Here is an 8718-nt window from a genome sequence, read left to right as displayed (position 1 = left end):
AATGTAACTCATCATTTCATGCGACTTCTTGATTCCGAACTTTATGAAACTTTTCCACAGGTCTAGATGGATGCATGTGGATGTAATGTACATGGAATAAGCATGTTTAACATTACTCTTGCAAAATCTTAACAAGGGCCCATATGTAAGCAAATGTGCGTGGCCCAAGTTTAAGTTGGAGCTCCATCATGTAGATTTGATCTTGACACCTTCATTACCACTCGACATGTTATGTTTGAGATCAAACCCATTGCTTAACTGGTGACAAAGACCTGGGGTGTTATAGCCCTCCCCCCTTAAAGGAATCGCGTCCCGAGATTCGGTGCGAAAGACTTTTATGGGAAGAGAAACTTGTCATCCAGTTTCCAACATCAGTGATAGCATTAGACTACTTAACTTCAGAGTATCAGAGGGACCAAGTTGCTCACGACACTTTCTGATACTTGCTCTTCGTCGTAAGTTGTTGTCTAAAGAATTTCCTTCGTTGGTGTCCATAAAGCATTGTTACATTGGAAGGAATCCAAGACAGCACTGTCCTACGTACTTCGTCCTCGATGTATGAAGAGTGATACAAGCGTAGACTAAATACTTGTAACATCTACTTCTCTAGTGGATATAGCACAGAACTTATGGACTTTGCACTAGATCGCAGTCGGTTGACGGATATTCCTTGCAATGGTGCTATATTTGTTCCCAAGGTTTGAAAAGCAGTTCTCTACTAAAGTGGCTTGAGCACAACTTCTCATAAAGGATGTGATCATAGACGGGGTAAACATCCTTTGAGGGCATGAGAAGCTAGTTAACCAATATCCAAACTGGTGGTAGCGGTGCAATCACTCATATGTCAACTGATGGAAAGCTACATAATGTTCCATGTGTGCAGTGCTCTTTCTCTGATAACAACACTGTATTACCTAGGTCTGTTGAGTGAGCGGTGAATGTGATAGCTGACTCTGTTGACTCAGCGTTTTCGACGACCATTATTTAAGGAAATTCTCGTGTCCAAACGGCAACAGTTATCTGAGTTGTATCTGATGCAACCTCTTGGGTAAAAACACATATAAGGTACCAAAGCCATGTTAGCATTGGCGAACCATTGACGCAGAAGGATGTCAGCGAGGCTTGGAGGACAACATAAGTTGCAAGTAATCACAAAACTAGGGACTAGTTCAATACCAAGCAGGTTAAGTAAAATTTGCCTTCGTGATGCAGTTGCACAGCAAGTTGGTTGACTTGCATTGTAGCAAAACCAGCTTTCTTAAACTATATTTGACGTCGTGGCTTCCATTCTTAGGCCAATCAATATCTCAAAAACCCTAATCCAAAAATCTATGGTTTGACACCTTTTCCAATTACTTTCGAATTGCAAGGGCACAATTTGACTTCTAGAACACCTTGACTGCTCACGCATTGCTGATCTAAGAGGGCAAATGCAAGGCACATAGGGGTGCAATTAATCTTCTCAAGGGTATGGAGGGTTGTCAAACAGCAATACACCTACAAGTTGTAATTTCTTGGTATGAATTACAAACACAACCGTCTAATGCCAAGGATGATCGCAGTCACAGCAAAATTGCAGATTCTGTACCCTTTTGTTTTCTATTCATATCTCACAAACTACTGCTCCAATATGCACAAATTTTGGTGGGCATGTAGATCCATGGGTCTTCTAACTACTCACCAAAATTCAACTCAACCGGACACCGTTTGGTCATCCAAACAATTCATCTACCAAAACTGCTCTGTTCTGAAATGGCAGCAAACTGAGCCGACAAGATATCTCTCAAATCTGATGTTTTACTCAACCAATACTCAAACTAACTTAAGACATTGAAGGGTCCTAAGCAAGGAATGAGCTCACCAAATTTGAGGTCAATCCAACTTCATTTGAGTCACTAATCGTTGGCTCGAAGATGTTCGGTTCTGTACCTTAAAATCTAGATAGATTTCTCGTTCTTCTCTTTCTTTGCTTCATACGTTGTGGTGTGTGTTCTATACTCTCGATCTCTTTGTATAGCAGCAGCAGCTCTTTTCTTTGAGGATGTAGACTAAGGTTTTCCACCTGTGGCTCTCAGGAAACAACTTAAATTGTTTAGATTTTGACACCAACTTGACGATGCACAAGCATTGGACTTGTGACTATGTTTTCGGGACACAAAGCATACTCTACATAGAGGGACTGTCCTACAGAGATAAGGAACCATTCCTATATGTCCTTCGGCACTTCGTCCAATAGAGCCCAGACACATGTGTTAGTGGCACCTAGGGGCACAAAGATACTGACTGAAACTAGGAACGTGCTTTCGCTAGCTCCTACATAGCCAACACAACGTCTTGTACTATCTGTGTGATTGTCCAAGATGAAGTTGACTTGATAGCACAGGTTTTGGAAAACAAAGCAGTAGTTGCATTGCCAAATGACTTGTTGTTTCGTTGCTTACATTGCTCTGCGAGACATAGCCTTCATAATTAGCAAAAGTTGTCACCTAGCTGGAGGTTAAGCTTCCGACTAGTAACCAATCAGTTGTCTCTCAACACTCAAAGTTCCAAATTCTTACTCTTGACCACAACAATAATTGCAATCAAGGCACAAACAGATGGTCGCCATCGAAGTCTGCAGATAAGGAGTCACGCTAGAGATGGTTGATTTCAACTGTATGACCATCATGCACCTACAGATCAAGAACTTGAATGGGAGGTTCATGAGCACCCGATGACCTGTTACACCACATGATATCGCCATACATTATCATTAGATTGATAACTTGTCCAACATTAAGTGTTGGGTACCATTCGGATCCAACATGGATGACATAAGTTGTTCACTAGGTGATGGACGTCAATACTGGGACAACCAAGTGGAGTCACTTGTCTACCACCTCTTGTAGTCTGTTAATGTTTATGTCAGTGACCAGTTCTTCAAAGGGTATCCTTTTTGTGACTTCAAAAGTAAGCTCTACTACTTTTGGTCTGATATATGGATCTTTGATAAGACATAGAGAGATAACCAAGGAAGAGCTCATGTGAAAATAACACATTGGTGCAGTTCTGCAATGGATCATGACTAGAAACCTCAATACCTGCGCGCACCCAGTAGCACAACCATGTGCCGGCCGGCCACAAGGAGGCCCTAGGTTCCGTCGCGGCACCATAGTTGCTACTCATAACACCATTACTGATCACACACCCAAAGTGATTTTTTTTTTCAAGTTGCACAGATTGGGTCATAAGAACAAGCACTATGCAAAGGAGGGATAGCAAATAAGGATAGTCACAAGGTTAGGAATCAACAAGGAGGCGATCAGAAGGTCAAAACACAGCGCAAAAGAACATATCCTAATTGTTGAAGGCAACTAAGCAGGAGACTTTTGCTTAATTTCCATATATGCCTCGTGTCCACCAAAGTGATTACCAGATAAAGATTAACATGAGATTTTGTCCTGTCGAGCAGCAACAGGAGATCAAGACTAATAAACATCCAGAGACTTGAAAGGGTTGGAGGCAAAATAAATGAGATTCGAGGGACAGAGCCATTGCACTGACTAGGGATTGAGTTGATAAAGCAATGACATGATCTGTGAGGAAAATGTTCCAAGGCTAGGATAGATAGCGATTAGCGTTGCACCAGATCATCTGTAAACGAAGGAGCAATAAGATCTAACAAGGATTTTTGAGCTGGGTCCTCCCACATAGGAGCGGAACAACCACGAAACATGCAAGCATTCAACGGAACTAAGCTTGGGCCTAAGGTCAAGCAAATGCATAGATAAAGTCTTCGTAGCACAATGTTCAAGGCTAGCAACCACATGTACAGGCTCAGGTTCCTAAGAGAGAACTTAATTGTAGACGACAACCCTGAGATTACCAAAACTTGGACGCTGCTCTAGGATAGCGCTCTTCCACACTCATATGCTTACCGAGGGCAAAAGGGTGACAACTACGGCACTACCTAGATAACGAGCATCCACGCCTACATCATGGTCTTAAGCGAGCATTTCGAAACACTCAATCCAATTAGCTTAAATGGCTATTGCGAAGCACAAAGCTCATACATAACAAACAGTCACCTACAACAACAACACTACACATATCAGGCAAAACATGGTGGTAAGGCACTATTATCTTTTGTTTCTTTTTTACGGAGTAGGTGGATATCTCTACAAAACAAGTTTTACTTACATTTAGCAATTTAGTTTTCAAAGGGGTGAAGTTTTGCTAATTAATAACTTGTCGTCTATTTCCTTTGGAAGCAAACATACAAGACAAAACTAATTACACACTACCTTCAAGCATAGCTATTCAAGCAGCATGGGATAAGGCATTTTGTCTAGCTTCACACAGGGAAGATAGTAACATTACATTGATCACAAGTTACATAGTATTAGAACAAGGTGAGGGAAGCATATTTATGCACAAGCACAATCATGATGCATGCTCGTCCTATTCGTCCTCACGAAATTGCCAGCCTAAGGTGGCAATCACGTTCTATGTCGGTGGCAAAACACGTAATCTCTCGATATATAGCTAGTCGTCAGCTATATTCAATCTACGCATTCGTGGTTAGCGTACCTGCAGGTAAATTCATTGCAGCCCATCCTCATAAGAGATAAATAAGCACACAATGAAAGCAGTAAACTAAGATACTCTCCATATATACATCCCTAGATATATATACTTCAGTATCCATAGTTACCCAATAGATATACCCATAATTAAGTACCTTCATATATACATGTGTGTAACATGTAAATATTCCAGTAACCAAAGCTAACTCTCCCCTAGACCGACAATGGGACGGTCATGCTCTCACAACTCACACTTACCTGGGCGTAGAGGCAATTGATCCATACATTACCATTCAAACGAATGGCATCCATATAATAGCACGCCGTATGGACGACGAAAGTAAAAACACCCATGTTAGTACTTAGATAGCCACCTAATAGTCCTTAACTGGGCATAAAGGATGATGTCGCTAGCATAGTTTTGCAAATTAGTTTTGACAAATTTGCCTGTAGCTAAAATTTTAGTTAAAATAGACTTTTTAAAACCAAAACTTTGTTTTTAAAACAATGTACATGACAGTATTATGCTTAATCTTGCTCTGATACCAGCTGTAACAGAACCGCCCAATTTATACAAGATCAAGTACGGCTGTCCCCGCTAACACGTTGACACGCACATACTTTCACTCATATAAACCCGGTAGTCCGCCGAGTGTCCCGAAAGACCTCGGTAAATCAACATCACAACCAAGATCGCGTGATTAAGCAAATACACATCACATACGTAGGGTTGCAGCGGAAAATAATATTACAAATGGATTCACAAATAATAGTACAAGTTTGGGTTTCAAAACCAATTAGTGAAAACAACATAGCTTTCAAAAGGTTACATTAATATATGTTCCAAATACATTGCTAGCATAAGTGACATCATCCGACAAAAGCATATAGATGAGAAGTAACTATAGAATCACCGAGCCCATCGGCGGTTAGCCACCATCATCAACAGGTCGAGAACTCCACCTGCAACATGATGGGATAAACCCTGAGTACGAGAAGGTACTCAGCTAGACTTACCCGTCATAAACCAGAAATAAATGACACCAAGGAGTCATGCAAGGCTTATGAGGTGGGCTAGCTTGACATAGTTGCATAAAAGAGCTTATGAATATGGTGACCAATTTAAACTTAGCATCAAGCTTATCATCATTTACCTGTCCACTAGATTAGCACCTATACTAGAGCACTCACTTATTAGGAGCAAACAATATTAACCATAGCAGGTATAATACGGCTGTCATCATCATATCATCATTTCCGAACCATTAATGTTATTTAGTGTATCTACATTGGAGATAAGCCCGTCAAGTTCTCACTAACCGGGAGAGACGGCGACTCGAATCGAATTACAACTCAGCTGAGGGGGTATTCCTAACTCTCACCCTGGCATACTTAGCAAGGGTAGCCGTGGGTCACCTTTGGGACAATCTCAGGAACCAAATTCGCGGGTTCGATCAGCGCCAGCACTCTCAGGGATTACCCTTCTGCCAGGACGATCAGGACTTTTAAATCACCTGCCCTTGGACTCACGCCTACGGCTCCCTTCCGAGGCGCACTTTATACTTATCGACTCCCGGCCTGAGGTGAGCTACTCGGCTTCGCGGTCGGTCTTCAGGCCGGCCAACTAAGAGAGAGGCATGCGTTCAACATGAACAGGAAAGGCTCCAAGATCCAGTCCTTAATCGACACAGACGGAGTCACTGCAAACCGGCAAGCCTCCGTCCGGTCTTCATTTCAAATTAAGACTGGTTCTTTTCCACAATAGCAAATATAGCCAACCGTGCCACATGTATATTCCTATATCTCGCAGGTGACAGGAAATCACCCGACTTCTACCGCATTTAAGCAGGGCTAAGCACTACTCGAGCCTGAGCTACATAGGATTCAGGGTAACAATATCTGGACAAGGAATTGGGTAACCAATGCAGCAAGTGTTTGCATCCAACACCTAAACTTAATGCAACAATATATATATATATATAACAATAATACTGTACTGCATTTCGGAAATTAGGAGGCTTAATATGCTCCGGGGCTTGCCTGGGATCCGACACAAGTCAGTTCAGTTAGCTTGCACCGTCATGGTGACATCTCCGGTCCTAGCACTTGCTTAGTCCTTCCATCTTCGGGATATATCCACCAAACCAAATCTTCGGGTTTGGCTCCAACATCGCATCCTTCACGTGGTGCATCTAGCGTACCTAGATGAGATGCAATATACAAGCAAACACTATAATTGGAATCTGCCAATTTCTGGACATGCAAACAGCAGCTACAAGATTTAGCTATAACTAGAGTTACACAAATCCAAATGACTTGAAAGAAGACATTTTGGAAAGCTTATGAAATTATCTACATTTCATCTATAACCATCACAGCATGATTCCCAAGTTAAGTAGGTCGAAATTATACCTTTATAGAAACTGGTCCACAATTGACAGAGAGCAGCCATTTCTGAAATCTAACTTTAAACAGGCATAACTCACAAACCACAAAACCAAATACCACCAAATTTTAACAGAAGCTATATATATGAATTATCTACAACTTTGTTATTATCACCAAAAGCTCATTCAAATCCTAACTAGATCAAACACTAGCATCTTTCAGATCTGCTCAGAATACAATTAAAACCTGACAGAAGACTTAAAAGTCATGTAACTCCTACACTATCTGGCCTATGACCTTACAATTTGAACACAAGCAAGATCATGAAATTTGCTACAACTTTTTTATTCACTACAACCATAGCAAACATCATTTACACCACGAAAATAATTGCACAAGCAAAACTGCAAATGCAACCCAACAGCAGTGGTACAGAAAACTGATAAGAACTTCAGAGAAGCACAACTGGAGTTCTAGACCTCCAACAAACATGAACCATAACTTTTTGAAAAGCCTAGGAAGTTACCTACAACTTTCTTATTCTCATATTAAGATGATTCTTCAGTTAGAAGGGTCAATTAATCCTATAATTGCATTTCTGTCCAAAACATAGACAGAATATGACATGCCACTTTAAACAGCTATAATTGGAGTTATACATGTCCAATAAATGTGGTTCTAGACTTTTTAGAAATCTTATCAAATTCTAAACAACTTTGTTGTAAACACCTAAAGCTAATTCTACTATTAAGAAGGCCCCACAATACCAACAGGGTAACCTTGTCAGAGTTTGGGCAGAAACAGCCACTGATATTTAAGCAAGTATAACTCAAGATCTACTTAACCAAAAATCATGATATTTAGCTTTTTGAAAAGCTTAATAAAAGTACTACAACTCATGTATTATCATAAAGTCATGATTCATAACCTAACTAAGCCAATTAATTTAATCTTGCAGACCTATTCAGAATAGGGGTAAGACAATACAGGTAATTTGTTATCTTTATAGATCTTAAACTATCAAGCCTAAAATACTGAAATTTTTACCAGACATCATTAATCACATCAGTAACACTCCATAAAAATTTCACATTTATTTGAGTAAAATAACTGCAGTTATCAAAAAGACAAGACATGACTAGCATTAAGAACCTAACTGCCTAAATCTATTTTTACAGCTACACCTTTAAACTAAAACATGTAATATTATAGATCTAGTGCACAGAGAATTTCACAAGGATTCCAAAAAGTCCTCATTTACTATTTTACGATTTTTCTACAAATTACTACGAATTTTCAAAGTTTAGCACAAAATCTGTCATTAAAAGATTAAACCGAAAAGAAAACGCTTTTTGCATTGGGAACCCTGGACTTTACTCAAATCAACCAAGCCCGTAAATGTAACCTCTTGTGTCTGGCTATTTTACAAAGTGAACACGTTAAAAAGTTTCTATTTACGATAAGACCCTTCTTCTTCCTTTTTACGGGGCAGAGACGGAAGACGCGCCGTCGTGGCCGGTTCGGCCGACCGGCGAGGGGCTTCGGCCAGCCGGGGAGGCGAGGGGGAGGCCAGCCGGTGGTGCGGCCGGGCCAGCCGTGGCCAGCCGGAGCCACGCCCGGCCCTGGGCTCGGCCGGCAGAGGCTCTGGAGGACCGGCTGCGGCAGCAGCGACGGGCACACCGGCGGCGGACGGCGACGACGCTGCTCGCTAGGGCCTGGCCAGCTGGCTGCGAAGGAGAGCTGTGGTCGCGCCGGGTCCCTGGCT

Source organism: Miscanthus floridulus, chromosome 7 (genome assembly GCF_019320115.1).
Source record: "Miscanthus floridulus cultivar M001 chromosome 7, ASM1932011v1, whole genome shotgun sequence".
Classification (NCBI taxonomy): Eukaryota; Viridiplantae; Streptophyta; class Magnoliopsida; order Poales; family Poaceae; genus Miscanthus; species Miscanthus floridulus.
Note: the sequence above shows the minus strand (reverse complement) of the source record.